A 21,359-nucleotide genomic window follows, 5' to 3' on the forward strand; every position below is an offset into this window, starting at 1 on the left:
ATTCAGTTTTGAAAGCTCAGTGATGCGCGGTATTCCCGCTCCAGTGGGCAATCGGTCAGCGTTGGTACTTATAAGGCAGTACGCAGCAGAGCAATGCCGAAGTTGTCGTGTCTGAGCCTCACCTGGAGCAAGGTTTTAGAGGATGAGAAGCATTTCAGTAGCTACAGAGTTCATGGGATAATATAAAAGATCAATTGAATATCAGATGGCTGCTATCTTTTAGAAGAAAGTATATTGAATAATTTGAACGATAAGCAATGCTTGACTGATTTGAAGGATTTGAAAGATTATCAGTCTAGCTAAAGAACATGGTGTTTGGTAATTCCCCTTTAGGTTCATTCCGGCTCCAGTGGGCGCGACCGTGGTCAGCGCGCTGTACTTATAAGGCAGTACGCAGCAGAGCAATGCTGAGGTTGTGAGTTCGAGCCTCACCTGGAGCAAAGTTTTTAAATGGCTTTATTTCAACGGCTACAAGAGTTCATGGGATATCTAAAGATCCATTGAATATGAAGATGGCTGTAATCTTTAAGAAAGAAAGTTTATTGAATAATTTGAGCGATAAGTCCCTACTAAAGAAGATACAGTTTGGTAATTCCGCAGAACTGGATTACCTCAGCTCAGTGGTGCAATATGTCAGCTTCGCGGTTCTTATAAGGCAATGCAGCAGAGCAATGCACCGAGGTTTTTGAGTTTGAGCCTCACCGAAGGTTTTAAGAATGCAAGTACATTTCAGTCACAAAAATTCATGGTAGAAAAAAAGTTTGGTTTCAAATCCGTTGCTGATCAGTAGAGGGAATTCCTAGTCAATGATTTTCAAAGATTAGGGTCCTAGCTAAAGAACATGGTGTTTGGTAACTCAACTTTACGACGTCAGCGCGCGGTACTTATAAGGCAGTACGCAGCAGAGCAATGCCGAGGTTGTGAGTTCGAGCCTCACCTGGAGCAAGGTTTACAGGATGAGAAGCATTTCAGTAGCTCCAGAGTTTCATGTATCATATAAATATTAATATATAAGGCAGTACGCAGCAGAGGCAATGCGAGGTGGTGAGGTTTGAGGCCCCACCTGTAGCAAGGTTTTTTAGAGATGAGAAGCATTTCAGCACTACATAGTGCATGTGGATAAGTAAAGATCCATTGAAGATTAGATTGCTGTAATCTTTACGAAGACACGTTTATTATATAAATTGAACGATAAGTCTTACTAAAGAACCTGCAGTCGTTTGGTAACAGGGTCACATTTAAGATCTCAGCTCCAGTGGTGCAATCGGTCAGCGCGGAGGACTTATAAGGCGCGGTGCTTATTAAGGCAGTACGCAGCAGAGCCTTGTGGAGGTTGTGAGTTCGCGCCTCCACATGGGAGCAAGTTTTTAAAGGATGAGAAGCATTTCAGCAGCTATACAGAGTTTGGGATAATATAAAAAGATCCATTGGAATATGAAGATGGGCTGTAATCTTAGAGAAACAGTTCATTGAACGACTGTAAGTTATTAAACGATACTTTGAATCTTATCTTCTAAAGAACATGCAGTTTGGTATTCACGCACTGGATTACCTCAGCATCCAGTGGGTGCATATTGTCCCAGCTTGTGGTTTCTTATAGGCAGTACGCAGCAAAGCAATGACCGAGTTTGTGAGTTTGAGGCCTTCACCTGGACAAGGTTTAAGAGGCAAGTAGCATTTGCAGTCACAAAAAAATTCATAGGGATAATAAAAGGTAGTTTGGTTTAAAAATCCGATTGCTGAAATCAGTCAGAGCAATGCCTATCAAATATTGTTTGAGCATTATCCCTAGCGAAGAAACTGGTGCTTTGATTATTTGCAGCGATTTTTGAAAGATTAGTCTGGCTATAGACCATGGTGTTTTGGTAAGTTCTGCTCTTTAAGGAACATACTCCATCCAGTGGGCGCAATCGGTCAGGGCGCGGTACTTATAAAAGCAGTACAAGCAGCATAGCAATGCCGAGGTTGTGAGTTTTCGAGCCTCACCTGGAGCACGGTTTTACAGGATGAGAAGCATTTCAGCAGCTACAGAATTCATGGGATAATAATAAAAGATCCATTGAAATATTAGATGGCTGTGTAATCTTTTTAGAAGAAAGATTTTGAATTACATTTTGAACTGATAAGTCTTACTGACTAATGAGGATTTGAAATTATCGTCTAATTCAAACTGGTTCAGAAGATCAGCTCCCAGTGGCCGCAATCGGTCAGCCGCGCGGTACTTATAAGGCAGTACTCAGCAGAGCATTGTGGAGGTTTGTTGAGTTGGAGCCTCACCTTGGAGCAAGGTTTTAGAGGATGAGAAGCATTTCAGCAGCTACAGAGTTCACTGGGATAATATAAAAGATCCATTGAATATGAAAGATGGCTGTAATCTTTCTAAGAAAAAGTTTATTGTAATATTTGAACGATAAGTCTTACTAAAGAACATTGCATTTGGTAGGTTTCACGAACTGGATTACCTCAGCTCCAGTGGTTTTGGCAATACTGTCAGCTTGCGGTACTTATAAGGCAGTACCAGCAGAGCAATGCCGAGGTTGTGAGTTTGAGCCTCACCTGGAGCAAGGTTTAAAATGCAAGTACACAGTTCAGTCAGCCTAAAAAGAGTTCATGGGATAAAATAAAAGATTTTGGTTTAATAATCCGATGGCTGTAATCTTTAGAGGAAAGTTCCTTGCAATGATTTGAACGATTAGTCTTACTAAAGAACATGGTGTTTGTTAATTCACAAGCTTTAACACCTCAGCTCCAGTGGCCGCAATCGGTCAGCGCGCCGGTACTTATAAGGCAGTACGCAGCAGAGCAATGCCGAGGTTGTGAGTTCGAGCCTCACCTGGAGCAAGGTTTTACAGGATGAGAAGCATTTCAGCAGCTACAGAGTTCATGGGATAATATAAAAGATCAATTGAATATCAGATGGCTGCAATCTTTTAGAAGAAAGTTTATTGAATTAATTTGAACGATAATTTACTTGACTGATTTGAACATGCAAAAGATAATTCTAGCGCTTAAGACATTCTGCTGGTAATTTCACCTTTAGTGCACGTCTGCAATGGCGCCATCGGTCAGCTTGCGGTTCTTATAAGGCAGTACGCAGCAGAGCAATGCCGAGTTTGTGAGTTCGAGCAACACCTGGAGCAAGGTTTTAGAGGATGAGAAGCATTTCAGCAGCTACAGAATTCATGGGATAATATAAAAGATCCATTGAATATCAGATGGCTGCAATCTTTTAGAAGAAAGTTTATTGAATAATTTGAACGATAAGCAATGCTTGACTGATTTGAAGGATTTTAAAGATTAGTCTAGCTAAAGAACATTGTGTTTGGTAATTCACCTTTAAGACATCTGCTCCAGTGGCGCAATCGGTCAGCGCGCGGTACTTATAAGGCAGTACGCAGCAGAGCAATGCCGAGGTTGTGAGTTCGAGCCTCACCTGGAGCAAGGTTTTACAGGATGAGAAGCATTTCAGCAGCTACAGAGTTCATGGGATAATATAAAAGATCAATTGAATATCAGATGGCTGTAATCTTTTAGAAGAAAGTTTATTGAATAATTTGAACGATAAGCAATGCTTTGATTTGAACGATAAGTCTTACTAAAGAACTTGGTGTTTAGTAATTCACCTTTAAGACATCAGCTCCAGTGGCGCAATCGGTCAGCTTGCGGTACTTATAAGGCAGTACGCAGCAGAGCAATGCCGAGGTTGTGAGTTCGAGGCTCACCTGGAGCAAGGTTTTACAGGATGAGAGCATTTCAGCAGCTACAGAGTTCATGGGATAATATAAAAGATCAATTGAATATCAGATGGCTGCAATCTTTTAGAAGAAAGTTTATTGAATAATTTGAACGATAAGCATGCATGCTTGACTGATTTGAAGGATTTGAAAGATTAGTCTAGCTAAAGAATGAGAAGCTTTGGTAATTCACCTTTAAGACATTTGCTCCAGTGGCGCAATCGGTCAGCGCGCGGTACTTATAAGGCAGTACGCAGCAGAGCAATGTCGAGGTTGTGAGTTCGAGCCTCACCTGCAGCAAGGTCCTAGAGGATGAGAAGCATTTTCAGTCAGCTACAGAGTTCATGGGGATAATAATAAAAAGATCCATTGAAATATCAGATGGCTGTAAAAAAGTTTTTAAGAAGAAAGTTTATTGATATAATTTGAACGATAAGTCTTACTAAAGAACATGGCAGTTTGGTAATTCACGCTTTACGACCTCAGCTCCAGTGGTGCAATCGGTCAGCGCGAGGTACTTATAAGGCAGTACGCAGCAGAGCAATGCCGAGGTTGTGAGTTCGAGCCACACCTGGAGCAAGGTTTTAGAGGATGAGAAGCATTTCAGCAGCTACAGAGTTCATGGGATAATATAAAAGATCCATTGAATATCAGACTGGCTGTGATCTTTAAGAAGAAAGTTTATTGAATAATTTTGAACGATAAGTTCTTACTAAAGAACATGCAGTTTGGTAATTCACGAACTGGATTACCCTCAGCTCCAGTGGTGCAATCTGTCAGCTTGCGGTACTTATAAGGCAGTACGCAGCAGAGCAATGCCGAGGTTGTGAGTTTGAGCCTCACCTGGAGCAAGGTTTAAGAGAATGCGAGTAGCATTTCAGTCACAAATGCAAATTTTTGGGATAAAATAAAAGTTTGGTTTAAAATCCGATTGCTGAAATCAGTTAGAGGAATTCCTATGCAATGATTTGAAAGTTTAGTCTAGCTAAAGAACATGGTGTTTGGTAATTCAGCTTCACTACATAAAATCCAGTGGCGCAATCGGTCAGCGCGCGGTACTTATAAGGCAGTACGAAGCAGAGCAATGCCGAGTTTGTGAGTTCGAGCAACACCTGGAGCAAGGTTTTAGAGGATGAGAAGCATTTCAGTAGCTACAGAGTTCATGGGATAATATAAAAGATTTAATAGAATATCAGATGGCTGTAATCTTTAAGAAGAAAGTTTATTGATATAATTGAACGATAAGTCTTACTAATGGGATTGAACATGCAATATTAGATTCGGTAATTAGACATGGTGTAAGAAAGTCACTCAGCTCCAGTGGTGCAATCGGTCAGCTTGGCGGTACTTATAAGGCAGTACGCAGCAGAGCAATGTCGAGGTTGTGAGTTCGAGCCTCACCTGCAGCAAGGTCCTAGAGGATGAGAAGCATTTCAGTTGCTACAGAGTCCATGGGATAATATAAAAGATCCATTGAATATCAGATGGTTGTAATCTTTAAGAAGAAAGTTCATTGAATAATTTGAACGATAAGTCTTACTAAAGAAACATGCAGTTTTTGGTAATTCACGAACTGGATTACCTCAGCTCCAGTGGTGCAATCGGTCAGCTTGCGGGTACTTATAAGGCAGTACGCAGCAGAGCAATGCCGAGGTTTTGAGTTTGAGCCTCACCTGGAGCAAGGTTTAAGAATGCGAGTAGCATTTCAGTAACAAAAATAGTTTAATGGGATAAAAATAAAAGTTTGGTTTAAAATCCGATTGCTGAAATCAGTAAGAGGAATTCCTATGCAATGATTTGAAAGATTAGTCTAGCTAAAGAACATGGTGTTTCGTAATTCAGCTTTAGAACCATCAGCTCCAGTGGCGCAATCGGTCAGCGCGCGCGCGGTACTTATAAGGCAGTACGCAGCAGAGCAATGCCGAGGTTGTGAGTTCGAGCCTCACCTGGAGCAAGGTTTTACAGGATGAGAAGCATTTCAGCAGCTACAGAGTTCATGGGATAATATAAAAGATCAATTGAATATCAGATGGCTGTAATCTTTTAGAAGAAAGTTTATTGAATAATTTGAACGATAAGCAATGCTTGACTGATTTGAAGGATTTGAGAAGATTAGTCTAGCTAAAGAACATGGTGTTTGGTAATTCTCCTTTAAGACATCTGCTCCAGTGGCGCAATCGGTCAGCGCGAGGTACTTATAAGGCAGTACACAGCAGAGCAATGCCAAGGTTGTGAGTTCGAGCCTCACCTGGAGCAAGGTTTTAGAGGATGAGAAGCATTTCAGCAGCTACAGATTTCATGGGATAATGTAAAAGATCCATTGAATATTAGATGGCTGTAATCTTTAAGAATTATATATATAGAATAATTTGAACGATAAGTCTTACTAAAGAACATGCAGTTCGGGTAATTCACGATTTAAGATTCATCTCAGCTCCAGTGGTGCAATCGGTCAGCTTGCGGTACTTATAAGGCAGTACGCAGCAGAGCAATGCCGAGGTTGTGAGTTCGAGCCTCACCTGGAGCAAGGTTTTAGAGGATGCAGAGAAGCATTTCAGCAGCTACAGAGTTCATGGGATAATATAAAAGATCCATTGAATATTTGGCTGTAATCGTTTAGAAGAAAAGTTTATTGAATAATTTGAACGATAAGCAATGCTTGACTGATTTGAAGGATTTGAAAGATTAGTCTAGCTAAAGAACATGGTGTTTGGTAATTCACCTTTAAGACATCTGCTCCAGTGGCGCAATCGGTCAGCGCGCGGTACTTATAAGGCAGTACGCAGCAGAGCAATGCCGAGTTTGTGAGTTCGAGCCTCACCTGGAGCAAGGTTTTAGAGGATGAGAAGCATTTCAGTAGCTACAGAGTTCATGGGATAATATAAAAGTTCCATTGAATATCAGATGGCTGCATTCTTTTAGAAGAAAGTTTATTGAATAATTTGAACGATAAGCAATGCTTGACTGATTTGAAGGATTTGAAGATTAGTCTAGTAAAGAACAATGGTGTGTTGGTAATTCACCTTTAAGGCATCTGCTCCAGTGGCGCAATCGGGTCAGCGCCGGTACTTATAAGGCAGTACGCAGCAGAGCAATGCCGAGGTTGTGAGTTCGAGCCTCACCTGGAGCAAGGTTTTAGAGGATGAGAAGCGTTTCAGCAGCTACAGAGTTCATGGGATAATATAAAAGATCCATTGAATATGAGATGGCTGTAATCTTTTAGAATAAAGTTCATTGAATAATTTGAACGATAAGTCTTACTAAAGAACATGCAGGTTTTGGTAATTCACGAACTAGATTACATCAGCTCCAGTGGTTGCAATCTCTGTCAGCTTGCGGTACTTATAAGGCAGTACGCAGCAGAGCAATGCCGAGGTTGTGAGTTTGAGCCTCACCTGAGCAAGGTTTAAGAGGATGAGAAGCATTTTCAGTAGCTACAGAGTTCATGGGATAATATAAAAGATTGGTTGATATATGGCTGTAATCTTTAAGGAATTTTTTGCATAATTTTGAACGATAAGTCAATGCCGAGGTTTGTGATTTTGTTACTAAAGAACATGGCGTGCCTGGGGCAATCGTTCCTTGCGCGGTGCTTAGAGGATGAGAAGCAGCAATTCTGTAGCTACAGAGCAACGAGCCTCACCTGAAAAGATCCATTGAATAGAATGCGATAGCAGTACAAGCTTTGGGATAATATAAAGTTTAATATCTGTAATCAGTTAGAGAACTGATAAGTCTTACTAAAGAACAGTGCAGTTTGGTAATTCAGCTTTAAGACTCTCAGCTCCAGTGGCGCAATCGGTCAGCTTGCGGGTACATATAAGGCAGTAAGCAGCAGAGCAATGCCGAGGTTGTGAGTTCGAGCCTCACCTGGAGCAAGGTTTTAGAGGATGAGAAGCATTTTCAGTAGCTACAGAGTTCATGGGAAAATGTAAAAGATCCATTGAATATCAGATGGCTGCAATCTTTAAGAAGAAAGTTTATTGAATAATTTGAACGATAAGTCTTACTAAAGAACATGCAGTTTGGTAATTCACTTGGATTACCTCAGCTCCAGTGGTGCAATCGTCAGCTTGCGCGGTACTTATAAGGCAGTACGCAGCAGAGCAATGCCGAGGTTGTGAGTTTGAGAGCCTCACCTGGAGCAAGGTTTTAGAGGATGGAGAAGCATTTCAGCAGCTACAGAGTTCATGGGATAATATAAAAGATCCATTGAATATCAGATGGCTGTAATCTTTTAGAAGAAAGTTTATTGATGTCAATTTTGAACGATAAGTCTTACTGATTTGAAAGAAAAGATTATCTAGTTTTGGTAATTCTTCACTTGAGACCTCAGCTCCAGTGGCGCAATCTTGTCAGCTTGCGGGTACTTATAAGGCAGTACGCAGCAGAGCAATGCCGAGGTTTGTGAGTTTGAGCCTCACCTGGAGCAAGGTTTTTTGAGGATTTCTCAAGCATTTCAGTAGCAAAAAGTTCATGGGATAATTATAAAAGATCCATTGATTTATCCGATATCTTCTGTAATCTTAAAGAAGCAGCAGCATGCCGATGTTTGTGAGTTCGAGTCTCAAAGAACATGGTTTTAGAGTGATTCAGCATTTCTGAGCTACAGAGTTCAGTGGCGCAATCGTAAAGCGTGCGGTACTATAAGGCAGTACGCAGCAGAGCAATGCCGAGGTTGTGAGTTTGAGCCTCACCTGGAGCAAGATTTTAGAGGATGAGAAGCATTTCAGTAGCTACAGAGTTCATGGGATAATATAAAAGATAAATTGAATATCAGAGGGCTGTAATCTTTAAGAAGAAAGTTTATTGAATAATTTGAACGATAAGCAATGCTTCTGATTTGAAGGATAAAGAACTAGCAAAGAACATGGGTTTTGGTAATTCAACCTTTAAGACATCAGCTCCAGTGGTGCAATCGGTCAGCGCGCGGTACTTATAAGGCAGTGCGCAGCAGAGCAATGCCGAGGTTGTGAGTTGGAGCCTCACCTGGAGCAAGAAATTAGAAATCGCGAAGCATTTCAGTAGCTACAGAGTTCATGGGATAATGTAAAAGATCCATTGAATATCAGATGGCTGTAATCTTTAAAAAGAAAGTTTTTGAATAATTTGAAGGATAATTCTTACTAAAGAACATGCTGTTTGGTAATTCAGCTTTAAGACGTCTCCTCCAGTGGCGCAATAGGTCAGCGCGCGGTACTTGTAAGGCAGTACGCAGCAGAGCAATGCCGAGGTTGTGAGTTTAAGCCTCACCTGGAGCAAGATTTTAGAGGATGAGAAGCATTTCAGCAGCTACAGAGGTTCATGGGATAATATAAAAGATCCATTGAATATGAGATGGCTGTAATCTTTAAGAAGAAAGTTTATTGAATAATTTGAACGATAAGTCCTACTAAAGAACATGCAGTTTGGTAATTCACGAACTGGATTACCTCAGCTCCAGTGGTGCAATCTGTCAGCTTGCTGTACTTATAAGGCAGTACGCAGCAGAGCAACGCCGAGGTTAGTGAGTTTGAGCCTCACCTGGAGCAAGGTTTAAGAATGCGAGTAGCATTTCAGTCACAAAAAAATTTATGGGATAAAATAAAAGTTTGGTTTAAAATCCGATTGCTGAAAACAGTTAGAGGAATTCCTATGCAATGATTTGAAAGATTAGTCTAGCTAAAGAACATGGTGTTTGGTAATTCAATTTTGCGACATCAGCTCCAGTGGCGCAATCGGTCAGCGCGCGGTACTTATAAGGCAGTACGAAGCAGAGCAATGCCGAGTTTGTGAGTTCGAGCCACACCTGGAGCAACGTTTTAGAGGATGAGAAGCATTTCAGTAGCTACAGAATTCATGGGATAATATAAAAGATTTAATATATAAGGAAGTACGCAGCAGACCAATGCCGAGGTTGTGAGTTTGAGCGCCACCTGGAGCAAGGTTTTAGAGGATGAGAAGCATTTCAGCAGCTACAGATTTCATGGGATAATGTAAAAGATCCATTGAATATTAGATGGCTGTAATCTTTAAGAAGAACGTTTATTATATAATTTGAACGATAAGTCTTACTAAAGAACATGCAGTTCGGTAATTCACGTTTAAGATCTCAGCTTCAGTGGTGCAATCGGTCAGCTTGCGGTGCTTATAAAGCAGTACGCAGCAGAGCATTGTGGAGGTTGTGAGTTCGAGCCTCACCTGGAGCAAGGTTTTAGAGGATGAGAAGCATTTCAGCAGCTACAGAGTTCATGGGATAATATAAAAGATCCATTGAATATGAGATGGCTGTAATCTTTAAGAAGAAAGTTCATTGAATAATTTGAACGATAAGTCTTACTAAAGAACATGCAGTTTGGTAATTCACGAACTGGATTACCTCAGCTCCACTGGTACAATATGTCAGCTTGCGGTACTTATAAGGCAGTACGCAGCAGAGCAATGCCGAGGTAGTGAGTTTGAGCCTCACCTGGAGCAAGGTTTAAGAATGCGAGTAGCATTTCAGTCACAAAAAAATTTATGGGATAAAATAAAAGTTTGGTTTAAAATCCGATTGCTGAAAACAGTTAGAGGAATTCCTATGCAATGATTTGAAAGTTTAGTCTAGCTAAAGAACATGGTGTTTGGTAATTCAGCTTTACGACATCAGCTCCAGTGGCGCAATCGGTCAGCGCGCGGTACTTATAAGGCAGTACGAAGCAGAGCAATGCCGAGTTTGTGAGTTCGAGCCACACCTGGAGCAAGGTTTTAGAGGATGAGAAGCAAATCAGTAACTACAGAGTTCATGGGATAATATAAAAGATCCATTGAATATCAGATGGCTGTAATCTTTAAGAAGAACGTTTATTATATAATTTGAACGATAAGTCTTACTAAAGAACATGCAGTTCGGTAAAAGACGCGGTTTTGGAATTCAGCTCCAGCGGTGCAATCGGTCAGCTTGCGGTACTTATAAGGCAATACGCAGCAGAGCAATGCCGAGGTTGTCAGTTCGAGCCTCACCTGGAGCAAGGTTTTAGAGGATGAGAAGCATTTCAGTAGCTACAGAGTTCATGGGATAATATAAAAGATCAATTGAATATCAGATGGCTGCAACCTTTTAGAAGAAAGTTTATTGAATAATTTGAACGATAAGCAATGCTTGACTGATTTGAAGGATTTGAAAGATTAATCTAGCAAAAGAACATGGTGTTTGGTAATTCACTTTTAAGACATCTGCTCCAGTGGCGCAATCGGTCAGCGCGCGGTACTTATAAGGCAGTACGTGGCAGAGCAATGCCGAGGTTGTGAGTTTGAACCTCACCTGGAGCAAGGTTTTAGAGGATGAGAAGCATTTCAGCAGCTACAGAGTTCATGGGATAATATAAAAGATCAATTGAATATGAGATGGCTGTAATCTTTAAGAAGAAAGTTTATTGAATAATTTGAACGATAAGTCCTACTAAAGAACATGCAGTTTGGTAATTCACGAACTGGATTGCCTCAGCTCCAGTGGTGCAATCTGTCAGCTTGCGGTACTTATAAGGCAGTACGCAGCAGAGCAATGCCGAGGTTGTGAGTTTGAGCCTCACCTGGAGCAAGGTTTAAGAATGCGAGTAGCATTTCAGTCACAAAAAAAGAGTTATGGGATAAAATAAAAGTTTGGTTTTAAAATCCGATTGCTGAAATCAGTTAGAGGAATTCCTATGCAATGATTTGAAAGATCAGTCTAGCTAAAGAACATGGTGTTTGGTAATTCAGTTTTTGACATCAGCTCCAGTGGTCTAGCTAAAGAACTTATGGCAGTTTGGCAGAGCAATGCCGAGGTTGTGAGTTTCGAGCCTCACCTCCAGTGGCGCAATTTCGTAGTCAGCGCGCGGGATAATATAAAAGATTTAAGGCAGTACGCAGCAGAGCAATGCCGAGGTTGTGAGTTTGAGCCACACCTGGAGCAAGGTTTTAGAGGATGAGAAGCATTTCAGCAGCTACAGAGTTCATGGGATAATGTAAAAGATCCATTGAATATTAGATGGCTGTAATCTTTAAGAAGAAAGTTTATTGATATAATTTGAACGATAAGTCTTACTAAAGAACATGCAGTTCGGTAATTCACGTTTAAGATCAGCAGCTCCAGTGGTGCAATCGGTCAGCTTGCGGTACTTATAAGGCAGTACGCAGCAGAGCAATGCCGAGGTTGTCAGTTCGAGCCTCACCTGGAGCAAGGTTTTAGAGGATGAGAAGCATTTCAGCAGCTACAGAGTTCATGGGATAATATAAAAGATCCATTGAATATCAGATGGCTGTGATCTTTAAGAATAAAGTTTATTGAATAATTTGAACGATAAGTCTTACTAAAGAACATGCAGTTCGGTAATTCACGAACTGGATTACAACAGCTCCAGTGGTGCAATCTGTCAGCTTGCGGTACTTATAAGGCAGTACGCAGCAGAGCAATGCCGAGGTAGTGAGTTTGAGCCTCACCTGAAGCAAGGTTTAAGAATGCGAGTAGCATTTCAGTCACAAAAAAAATTTATGGGATAAAATAAAAGTTTGGTTTAAAATCCGATTGCTGAAATCAGTTAGAGGAATTCCTATGCAATGATTTGAAAGATTAGTCTAGCTAAAGAACATGTTGTTTGGTAATTCAGTTTTGCGACATCAGCTCCAGTGGCGCAATCGGTCAGCGCGCGCGGTACTTATAAGGCAGTACGCAGCAGAGCAATGCCGAGGTTGTGAGTTCGAGCCTCACCTGGAGCAAGATTTTAGAGGATGAGAAGCATTTCAGTAGCTACAGAGTTAATGGGATAATATAAAAGATTTAATATATAAGGCAGTACGCAGCAGAGCAATGCCGAGGTTGTGAGTTTGAGCCCCACCTGGAGCAAGGTTTTAGAGGATGAGAAGCATTTCAGCAGCTACAGAGTTCATGGGATAATGTAAAAGATCCATTGAATATTAGATGGCTGTAATCTTTAAGAAGAACGTTATTATATAATTTGAACGATAAGTCTTACTAAAGAACATGCAGTTCGGTAATTCACGTTTAAGATCTCAGCTCCAGTGGTGCAATCGGTCAGGTTGCGGTGCTTATAAGGCAGTACGCAGCAGAGCAATGCCGAGGTTGTGAGTTCGAGCCTCACCTGGAGCAAGGTTTTACAGGATGAGAAGCATTTCAGCAGCTACAGAGTTCATGGGATAATATAAAAGATCCATTGAATATTAGATGGCTGTAATCTTTAAGAAGAAAGTTCATTGAATAATTTGAACGATAAGTCTTACTAAAGAACATGCAGTTTGGTAATTCACGAACTGGATTACCTCAGCTCCAGTGGTGCAATATGTCAGCTTGCGGTACTTATAAGGCAGTACGCAGCAGAGCAATGCCGAGGTTGTGAGTATGAGCCTCACCTGGAGCAAGGTTTAAGAATGCAAGTAGCATTTCAGTCACAAAAAAATTTATGGGATAAAATAAAAGTTTGGTTTAAAATCCGATTGCTGAAATCAGTTAGAGGAATTCCTATGCAATGATTTGAAAGATTAGTCTAGCTAAAGAACATGGTGTTTGGTAATTCAGCTTCACGACATCAGCTCCAGTGGCGCAATCGGTCAGCGCGTGGTACTTATAAGGCAGTACGCAGCAGAGCAATGCCGAGGTTGTGAGTTCGAACCTCACCTGGAGCAAGGCTTTAGAGGATGAGAAGCATTTCAGTAGCTACAGAGTTCATGGGATAATATAAAAGATCCATTGAATATCAGATGGCTGTAATCTTTAAGAAGAAAGTTTATTGAATAATTTGAACGATAAGTCTTACTAAAGAACATGCAGTTCGGTAATTCACGCTTAAGACCTCAGCTCCAGCGGTGCAATCGGTCAGCTTGCGGTACTTATAAGGCAGTACGCAGCAGAGCAATGCCGAGGTTGTCAGTTCGAGCCTCACCTGGAGCAAGGTTTTAGAGGATGAGAAGCATCTCAGCAGCTACAGAGTTCATGGGATAATATAAAAGATCATTGAATATCAGATGGCTGCAATCTTTAGAAGAAAGTTTATTGAATAATTTGAACGATAAGCAATGCTTGACTGATTTGAAGGATTTGAACGATTAGTCTAGCTAAAGAACATGGTGTTTGGTAATTCACCTTTAAGACATCTGCTGCAGTGGCGGATTCGGTCAGCGTGCGGTACTTATAAGGCAGTACGCAGCAGAGCAATGCCGAGGTTGTGAGTTCGAGCCTCACCTGGAGCAAGGTTTTAGAGGATGAGAAGCATTTCAGCAGCTACAGAGTTCATGGGATAATATAAAAGATCCATTTAATATCAGATGGCTGTAATCTTTAAAAAGAAAGTTTATTGAATAACTTGAACGATAAGTCTTACTAAAGAACATGGAGTTCTGTAATTCACGAGCTGGATTGCCGCAGCTCCAGTGGTTCAATCTGTCAGCTTGCGGTACTTATAAGGCAGTACGCAGCAGAGCAATGCCGAGGTGGGCAGGGGTGGCCAACCCTGCTCCTGGCGATCGAGAATGCGAGTAGCATTTCAGTCACAAAAAAATTTATGGGATAAAATAAAAGTTTGGTTTAAAATCCGATTGCTGAAAACAGTTAGAGGAATTCCTATGCAATGATTTGAAAGTTTAGTCTAGCTAAAGAACATGGTGTTTGGTAATTCAGCTTTACGACATCAGCTCCAGTGGCGCAATCGGTCAGCGCGCGGTACTTATAAGGCAGTACGAAGCAGAGCAATGCCGAGTTTGTGAGTTCGAGCCTCACCTGGAGCAAGGTTTTAGAGGATGAGAAGCATTTCAGCAGCTACAGAGTTCATTGGATAATATAAAAGATCCATTGAATATCAGATGGCTATAATCTTTAAGAAGAAAGTTTATTGAATAATTTGAACGATAAGTCTTACTAAAGAACATGCAGTTTGGTAATTCACATTAAGACACTCAGCTCCAGTGGTGCAATCGGTCAGCTTGCGGTACTTATAAGGCAGTACGCAGCAGAGCAATGCCGAGGTTGTGAGTTTGAGCCTCACCTGGAGCAAGGTTTTAGAGGATGAGAAGCATTTCAGCAGCTACAGAGTTCATGGGATAATATAAAAGATAAATTGAATATCAGATGGCTGTAATCTTTTAGAAGAAAGTTTATTGAATAATTTGAACGATAAGCAATGCTTGACTGATGGCTTGAAGGATTTGAAAATTAGTCTAGCTAAAGAACATGGTGTTTGGTAATTCACCTTTAAGACATCAGCTCCAGTGGCGCAATCGGTCAGCTTGCGGTACTTATAAGGCAGTACGCAGCAGAGCAATGCCGAGGTTGTGAGTTCGAGCCTCACCTGAAGCAAGGTTTTAGAGGATGAGAAGCATTTCAGCAGCTACAGAGTTCATGGGATAATATAAAAGATCCATTGAATATGAGATGGGTGTAATCTTTAAGAAGAAAGTTTATTGAATAATTTGAACGATAATTCTTACTAAAGAACATGCTGTTTGGTAATTCACGAACTGGATTACCTCAGCTCCAGTGGTGCAATCTGTCAGCTTGCGGTACTTATAAGGCAGTACGCAGCAGAGCAACGCCGAGGTTGTGAGTTTGAGCCTCACCTGGAGCAAGGTTTAAGAATGCGAGTAGCATTTCAGTCACAAAATAATTAATGGGATAAAATAAAAGTTTGGTTCAAATCCGATTGCTGAAATCAGTTAGAGGAATTCCTATGCAATGATTTGAAAGATTAGTCTAGCTAAAGAACATGGTGTTTGGTAATTCAGCTTTGCGACATCAGCTCCAGTGGCGCAATCGGTCAGCGCGCGGTACTTATAAGGCAGTACGCAACAGAGGCAATGCAGTGGTTGTGAGTTCGAGCCTCACCCAGAGCAAGGTTTCAAAAAAATATAAGCAATAAAATAGCTACAGAGTTCATGGGATAATATAAAAGATTTAATATATAAGGCAGTACGCAGCAGAGCAATGCCGATGGTTGTGAGTTTGAGCCCCACCTGGAGCAAGGTTTTAGAGGATGAGAAGCATTTCAGCAGCTACAGAGTTCATGGGATAATGTAAAAGATCCATTGAATATTAGATGGCTGTAATCTTTAAGAAGAACGTTTATTATATAATTTGAACGATAAGTCTTACTAAAGAACATGCAGTTTGGTAATTCACATTTAAGACCACAGCTCCAGTGGTGCAATCGGTCAGCTTGTGGTACTTATAAGGCAGTACGCAGCAGAGCAATGCCGAGGTTGTGAGTTCGAGCCTCACCTGGAGCAAGGTTTTAGAGGATGAGAAGCATTTCAGCAGCTACAGAGTTCATGGTATAATATAAAAGATCCATTGAATATGAGATGGCTGTAATCTTTAAGAAGAAAGTTCATTGAATAATTTGAACGATAAGTCTTACTAAAGAACATGCAGTTTGGTAATTCACGAACTGGATTACCCTCAGCTCCAGTGGTGCAATCGGTCAGCTTGCGGTACTTATAAGGCAGTACGCAGCAGAGCAATGCCCAGGTAGTGAGTTTGAGCCTCACCTGGAGCAAGGTTTAAGAATGCAAGTAGCATTTCAGTCACAAAAAAATTTATGGGATAAAATAAATGTTTGGTTTAAAATCCGGATTGCTGAAATCAGTTTAGAGGAATTTATGCAATGATTTGAAAGATTAGTCTAGCTAAAGAACATGGTGTTTGGTAATTCAGCTTTAAGACATCAGCTCCAGTGGCGCAATCGGTCAGCGCGCGGTACTTATAAGGCAGTACGCAGCAGAGCAATGCCGAGGTTGTGAGTTACGCGAGCCGAGGTCGAGCCTCACCTGGAGCAAGGTTTTAGAGGATGAGAAGCATTTCAGCAGCTACAGAGTTCATGGGATAATATAAAAAGATCAATTGAATATCAGATGGCTGCAATCTTTTAGAAGAAAGTATATTGAATAATTTGAACGATAAGCAATGCTTGACTGATTTGAAGGATTTGAAAGATTAGTCTAGGTAAAGAACATGGTGTTTGGTAATTCACCTTTAAGACATCTGCTCCAGTGGCGCAATCGGTCAGCGCGCGGTACTTATAAGGCAGTACGCAGCAGAGCAATGCCGAGGTTGTGAGTTCGAGCCTCTCATGGAGCAAGGTTTTAGAGGATGAGAAGCATTTCAGCAGCTACAGAGTTCATGGGATAATATAAAAGATCCATTGAATATCAGATGGCTGTAATCTTTAAGAAGAAAGTTTATTGAATAATTTGAACGATAAGTCCTACTAAAGAACATGCAGTTTGGTAATTCACAAACTGGATTACCTCAGCTCCAGTGGTGCAATCTGTCAGCTTGCGGTATTTATAAGGCAGTACGCAGCAGAGCAATGCCGAGGTAGTGAGTTTGAGCCTCACCTGGAGCAAGGTTTAAGAATGCGAGTAGCATTTCAGTCACAAAAAAATTTATGGGATAAAATAAAAGTTTGGTTTAAAAATCCGATTGCTGAAATCAGTTAGAGGAATTCCTATGCAATGATTTGAATGATTAGTCTAGCTAAAGAACATGGTTTTTGGTAATTCAGCTTTTCGACATCAGCTCCAGTGGCGCAATCGGTCAGCGTGCGGTACTTATAAGGCAGTACGCAGCAGAGCAATGCCGAGGTTGTGAGTTCGAGCCTCACCTGGAGCAAGGTTTTTAGAGGATGAAAAGCATTTCAGCAGCTACAGAGTTCATGGGATAATATAAAAGATCAATTGAATATCAGATGGCTGCAATCTTTTAGAAGAAAGTTTATTGAATAATTTGAACGATAAGTCTTACTAAAGAACATGCAGTTCAGTAATTCACGTTTAAGATCTCAGCTCCAGTGGTGCAATCGGTCAGCTTGCGGTACTTATAAGTCAGTACGCAGCAGAGCAATGCCGAGGTTGTTAGGTTCGAGCCTCACCTGGAGCAAGGCTTTAGAGGATGAGAAGCATTTCAGCAGCTACAGAGTTCATGGGATAATATAAAAGATCCATTGAATATCAGATGGCTGTAATCTTTAAGAAGAAGTTCATTGAATAATTTGAACGATAAGTCCTACTAAAGAACATGCAGTTTGGTAATTCACGAACTGGATTACCTCAGCTCCAGTGGTGCAATCTGTCAGCTTGCGGTACTTATAAGGCAGTACGAAGCAGAGCAATGCCGAGTTTGTGAGTTCGAGCCACACCTGGAGCAAGGTTTAAGAATGCGAGTAGCATTTCAGTCACAAAAAAATTTATGGGATAAAATAAAAGTTTGGTTTTCTCAATCCGATTGCTGAAATCATTTAGAGGAATTCCTATGACAATGATTTGAAAGATTAGTCTAGCTAAAGAACATGGTGTTTGATAACTCAACTTTACTTGACATCAGCTCCAGTGGCGCAATCGGTCAGCGCGCGGTACTTATAAGGCAGTACGCAGCAGAGCAATGCCGAGGTTGTGAGTTTCGAGCCTCACCGGGAGCAAGGTTTTAGAGGATGAGAAGCATTTCAGTAGCTACAGAGTTCCATGGGATAATATAAAAGATTTATTGAATATCAGATGGCTGTAATCTTTTTGAGAAGAAAGGTTTTAGTGAATATTTGAATATAACAATAAGCTTAATGCGATTGATGATTTGATTTGAAAGATTCTCTAGCTAAAGAACATGGTTTTTGGTAATTCACCTTTAAAGACCTCTACAGCTCCAGTGGTGCAATCGGTCAGCTTGCGGTACTTATAAGGCAGTACGCAGCAGAGAGCAATGCCGAGGTTGTGAGTTCGAAGCCTCACTGGGAGCAAAGGTTTTAGAATGGGGGGGGACGATGAAAGCATTTCAGTCAGGTAGCAAAAGAATTTATGGGATAATATAAAAGATCCATTGAAATATCAATTGCTGTAATCTTTACAGAAGAAAAGTTTATTGAATAATTTGAACGATATAGTCGTCTAGCTAAAGAACATGCAATGTTTGGTAATTCACGATTTAAGACATCTCAGCTCCAGTGGCGCAATCGGGTCAGCGCGCGGTACTTATAAGGCAGTACGCAGCAGAGCAATGCCGAGGTTGGTGAGTTTGAGCCTCCTGACCTGGAGAAGAGTCAGGTTTTTAGAGGATGACGAAGCATTTCAGTAGCTACAGAGTTCATGGGAAATCTAAAAAAGATCCAAATTGAATATCAGCAGATGGCTGAGATCTTGAGTTTGAAGAAAGTTATTGAATAATTTGAAAGCGATAAGTAATTCCTAAAGAACATGCAGTTTGTTTGGTATTCATGGGATAATGTTAGATCCATTGCTCCAGCTTCCGGTGTGCATATGTCAGATCATGCGCGGGTACGGTACTTGTACGACATAAGCTAGCTCATGCCGCATGTCAGAGCCTCACCTGCCGCGGTTAAGATCTCAGCTCGAGTGAGTTGCATTCGGTACGCTTGCATGGGACTAATTAAAGATTTAATATGGCAGGCAGTAAGAGGTGAGCAATGCCCGAGGTTGTGCGTTCGAGCCTCACCTGGAGCAAGGTTTTAGTGGATGAGAAGCATTTCAGCAGCACAGAGGTTCATGGGATAATATAAAAAGATCCATTGAATATGAGATGGCTCCGCTGCTGCTTTTAAGAAGAAAGTTTTTATTGAATAAATTTGAAGTGACAGTTCTTAGCTAAAGAAACATGCAAGGTTTGGTAGAATCACGAAATGGAACGCAAACCTCAGCTCCAGTGGTGCCAATATCATATCAGCTTTTGTGGTACTTATAAGGCAGTACGCAGCAGAGCAATGCCGAGGTTGTGAGTTTGAGCCTCGCAAAGTAGCAAGGTTTTAGAGGATGAGAAGCATTTCAGCAGCTACAGAGTTATGGGATAATATAAAAGTATCCACTTGAATATCCGAGTGGCTGAAAATCAGTTAGAGGAAAAGTTTATTGTTAGCAATGATTTGAACGATACAGTCTTCAGCTAAAGAAACATGGGTGTTTGGAATCAGCTTTACGACATCATTGCTCCAGTGGCCAGGGTGCAATCGGTCAGCGCGCGGTACTTATAAGGCAGTACGCAGCAGAGCAATGCGAGGTTGTGAGTTTGAGCGCACCTGGAGCAAGGTTTTACGAGCGAGGATGAGAAGCATTTCAGCAGCTACAGAGTTCATGGGATATATATAACTGATTTTGAAGATCAGATCATGAATCGTCTTAGGAATCGAAAGTTTATTGAATAATGTTATGACACGATAAGCTAATGCGTTTGTAGAAGAAGTTATGAATAATTTGAACGATAAGTCTTACTAAAGAACATGCAGTTTGGTAAATTATACTGTTAAGATCTCTGCTCCAGTGGTGCAATCGGTCAGCTTGCGCGGTACTTATAAGGCAGTACGCAGCAGAGCAATTGCGAGGTTGTGAGTTTTCGAGCCTCACCTGGAGCAAGGTTTTAGCAGGATGAGAAGCATTTCAGCAGCTACAGAGTTCATAGGATAATATAAAAAAGATCACATTGAATATGAGATGGCTGTAATCTTTAAGAAAGAAAGTTTATTGAATAATTTGAATACGATCAAGTCTTTACTAAAGAACATGCAGTTTTGGTAATTCATCGAACTGAATTCCCTCAGCTCCAGTGGTGCAATCGGTCGCTTGCGGTACTTATAAGGCAGTACGCAGCAGAGCAATGCCGAGGTGTGAGTTTGAGCTCACCTGGAGAAGGTTTAAGAATGCGAGTAGCATTTCAGTCACAAAAAAATTTATGGGCTATAAATAAAAGTTTGGTTTAAAAATCCGATTGATGACAATATATATACAGTTTAGAGATGGAAACTTCCTATGCAATTGATTGAAAAGATAGTCTAGCTAAAGAACATGGGTTTGTGTAATACAGCTTACTGAGTACCATCAGCTCCCAGTGGCGCAATCGGTCAGCGCAGCGGTACAATAACAGGCAGTAACGCAGGGCCGTATCAGGTGTACACGCAGGAGGCCTGGCGAGTTGTGCGTTCGAAGCTCACCTGGCAGCAAGGTTTTTACGGATGCGAGTAGCAGTTTCAGTCAGCTACAGAGTTCATGGGATAAATAACAGACAATGAATCAGATGGTTTAAATGCTTAGACGAAAAGTCATTGAATACTTTGAACGATTAAGCAATGCTTGACTGATTGAAAGATTTGAAAGTCTCGCTAGCTAAAAAATCATGATGTGGAATTGAACATAAGAAATCTGCTACAGTGGCGCACGGTCAGCGCGCGGTACGTATAAGGCAGTAGATTACGCATCAGAGCAATGCCGCAAGTTGTGAGTTTGAGCCGCACCTGAGCAAGGGTTTTAGAGGGATGAGCAGCATTTCAGCAGCTTACCTGAGTCACTGGGAAATATAAAGATCAATTGAATTTCAGACTGGCTCCACGTTTAGAAGAAAGTTGATTGATAATTGGAAGTGATAAGCAATGCTTGACTGATTGAAAGGATTTGAAAGATTCTTAAGCTAAAGAACATGTGTTTGGTTAATTCACTTTAAGACATCTGCTCCAGTGGCGCAATCGGTCAGCGCCAGCGTACTTATAAGGCAGTACTCCAGCAGAGCAATGCCGTAGGTTGTGGAGTTCGAGCCTCACTTTGGAGCAAGTTTTTACAGGATGAGAAGGATTTCAGCAGCTACAGAGTTCATGGGATAATATAAAAGATCCATTGAATATGAGATGG

At 41.1% G+C, this 21,359-nt stretch overlaps 22 non-coding genes across 22 annotated transcripts; all 22 read left to right on the forward strand.

The window, feature by feature from the left end:
• Positions 1-2,745: 2,745 nt before the first annotated feature.
• trnai-uau lies at positions 2,746-2,841 on the forward strand. Its single transcript has 2 exons — positions 2,746-2,785; positions 2,806-2,841. It is a non-coding gene; the product is annotated as a tRNA-Ile (tRNA).
• A 506-nt stretch (positions 2,842-3,347) lies between these two features.
• trnai-uau lies at positions 3,348-3,441 on the forward strand. The gene is made up of 2 exons: positions 3,348-3,385; positions 3,406-3,441. It is a non-coding gene; the product is annotated as a tRNA-Ile (tRNA).
• A 195-nt stretch (positions 3,442-3,636) lies between these two features.
• On the forward strand, positions 3,637-3,730 carry trnai-uau. Its single transcript has 2 exons — positions 3,637-3,674; positions 3,695-3,730. It is a non-coding gene; the product is annotated as a tRNA-Ile (tRNA).
• Positions 3,731-3,940: 210 nt separating this feature from the next.
• Positions 3,941-4,034, forward strand: trnai-uau. The gene is made up of 2 exons: positions 3,941-3,978; positions 3,999-4,034. It is a non-coding gene; the product is annotated as a tRNA-Ile (tRNA).
• A 1,556-nt stretch (positions 4,035-5,590) lies between these two features.
• trnai-uau lies at positions 5,591-5,688 on the forward strand. The gene is made up of 2 exons: positions 5,591-5,632; positions 5,653-5,688. It is a non-coding gene; the product is annotated as a tRNA-Ile (tRNA).
• A 208-nt stretch (positions 5,689-5,896) lies between these two features.
• Positions 5,897-5,990, forward strand: trnai-uau. Its single transcript has 2 exons — positions 5,897-5,934; positions 5,955-5,990. It is a non-coding gene; the product is annotated as a tRNA-Ile (tRNA).
• A 177-nt stretch (positions 5,991-6,167) lies between these two features.
• On the forward strand, positions 6,168-6,261 carry trnai-uau. The gene is made up of 2 exons: positions 6,168-6,205; positions 6,226-6,261. It is a non-coding gene; the product is annotated as a tRNA-Ile (tRNA).
• A 208-nt stretch (positions 6,262-6,469) lies between these two features.
• trnai-uau lies at positions 6,470-6,563 on the forward strand. Its single transcript has 2 exons — positions 6,470-6,507; positions 6,528-6,563. It is a non-coding gene; the product is annotated as a tRNA-Ile (tRNA).
• A 207-nt stretch (positions 6,564-6,770) lies between these two features.
• On the forward strand, positions 6,771-6,864 carry trnai-uau. Its single transcript has 2 exons — positions 6,771-6,808; positions 6,829-6,864. It is a non-coding gene; the product is annotated as a tRNA-Ile (tRNA).
• Positions 6,865-8,637: 1,773 nt separating this feature from the next.
• trnai-uau lies at positions 8,638-8,731 on the forward strand. Its single transcript has 2 exons — positions 8,638-8,675; positions 8,696-8,731. It is a non-coding gene; the product is annotated as a tRNA-Ile (tRNA).
• Positions 8,732-9,436: 705 nt separating this feature from the next.
• trnai-uau lies at positions 9,437-9,530 on the forward strand. Its single transcript has 2 exons — positions 9,437-9,474; positions 9,495-9,530. It is a non-coding gene; the product is annotated as a tRNA-Ile (tRNA).
• An 831-nt stretch (positions 9,531-10,361) lies between these two features.
• On the forward strand, positions 10,362-10,455 carry trnai-uau. Its single transcript has 2 exons — positions 10,362-10,399; positions 10,420-10,455. It is a non-coding gene; the product is annotated as a tRNA-Ile (tRNA).
• A 475-nt stretch (positions 10,456-10,930) lies between these two features.
• trnai-uau lies at positions 10,931-11,024 on the forward strand. Its single transcript has 2 exons — positions 10,931-10,968; positions 10,989-11,024. It is a non-coding gene; the product is annotated as a tRNA-Ile (tRNA).
• Positions 11,025-12,353: 1,329 nt separating this feature from the next.
• Positions 12,354-12,449, forward strand: trnai-uau. The gene is made up of 2 exons: positions 12,354-12,393; positions 12,414-12,449. It is a non-coding gene; the product is annotated as a tRNA-Ile (tRNA).
• An 830-nt stretch (positions 12,450-13,279) lies between these two features.
• On the forward strand, positions 13,280-13,373 carry trnai-uau. The gene is made up of 2 exons: positions 13,280-13,317; positions 13,338-13,373. It is a non-coding gene; the product is annotated as a tRNA-Ile (tRNA).
• A 1,004-nt stretch (positions 13,374-14,377) lies between these two features.
• On the forward strand, positions 14,378-14,471 carry trnai-uau. Its single transcript has 2 exons — positions 14,378-14,415; positions 14,436-14,471. It is a non-coding gene; the product is annotated as a tRNA-Ile (tRNA).
• Positions 14,472-14,945: 474 nt separating this feature from the next.
• On the forward strand, positions 14,946-15,039 carry trnai-uau. The gene is made up of 2 exons: positions 14,946-14,983; positions 15,004-15,039. It is a non-coding gene; the product is annotated as a tRNA-Ile (tRNA).
• Positions 15,040-15,871: 832 nt separating this feature from the next.
• Positions 15,872-15,965, forward strand: trnai-uau. The gene is made up of 2 exons: positions 15,872-15,909; positions 15,930-15,965. It is a non-coding gene; the product is annotated as a tRNA-Ile (tRNA).
• A 440-nt stretch (positions 15,966-16,405) lies between these two features.
• On the forward strand, positions 16,406-16,513 carry trnai-uau. The gene is made up of 2 exons: positions 16,406-16,443; positions 16,464-16,513. It is a non-coding gene; the product is annotated as a tRNA-Ile (tRNA).
• A 208-nt stretch (positions 16,514-16,721) lies between these two features.
• trnai-uau lies at positions 16,722-16,815 on the forward strand. The gene is made up of 2 exons: positions 16,722-16,759; positions 16,780-16,815. It is a non-coding gene; the product is annotated as a tRNA-Ile (tRNA).
• Positions 16,816-17,255: 440 nt separating this feature from the next.
• Positions 17,256-17,349, forward strand: trnai-uau. The gene is made up of 2 exons: positions 17,256-17,293; positions 17,314-17,349. It is a non-coding gene; the product is annotated as a tRNA-Ile (tRNA).
• A 710-nt stretch (positions 17,350-18,059) lies between these two features.
• On the forward strand, positions 18,060-18,154 carry trnai-uau. The gene is made up of 2 exons: positions 18,060-18,097; positions 18,118-18,154. It is a non-coding gene; the product is annotated as a tRNA-Ile (tRNA).
• Positions 18,155-21,359: the final 3,205 nt, after the last annotated feature.

Source organism: Cyprinus carpio, chromosome A23, assembly GCF_018340385.1.
Source record: "Cyprinus carpio isolate SPL01 chromosome A23, ASM1834038v1, whole genome shotgun sequence".
Classification (NCBI taxonomy): Eukaryota; Metazoa; Chordata; class Actinopteri; order Cypriniformes; family Cyprinidae; genus Cyprinus; species Cyprinus carpio.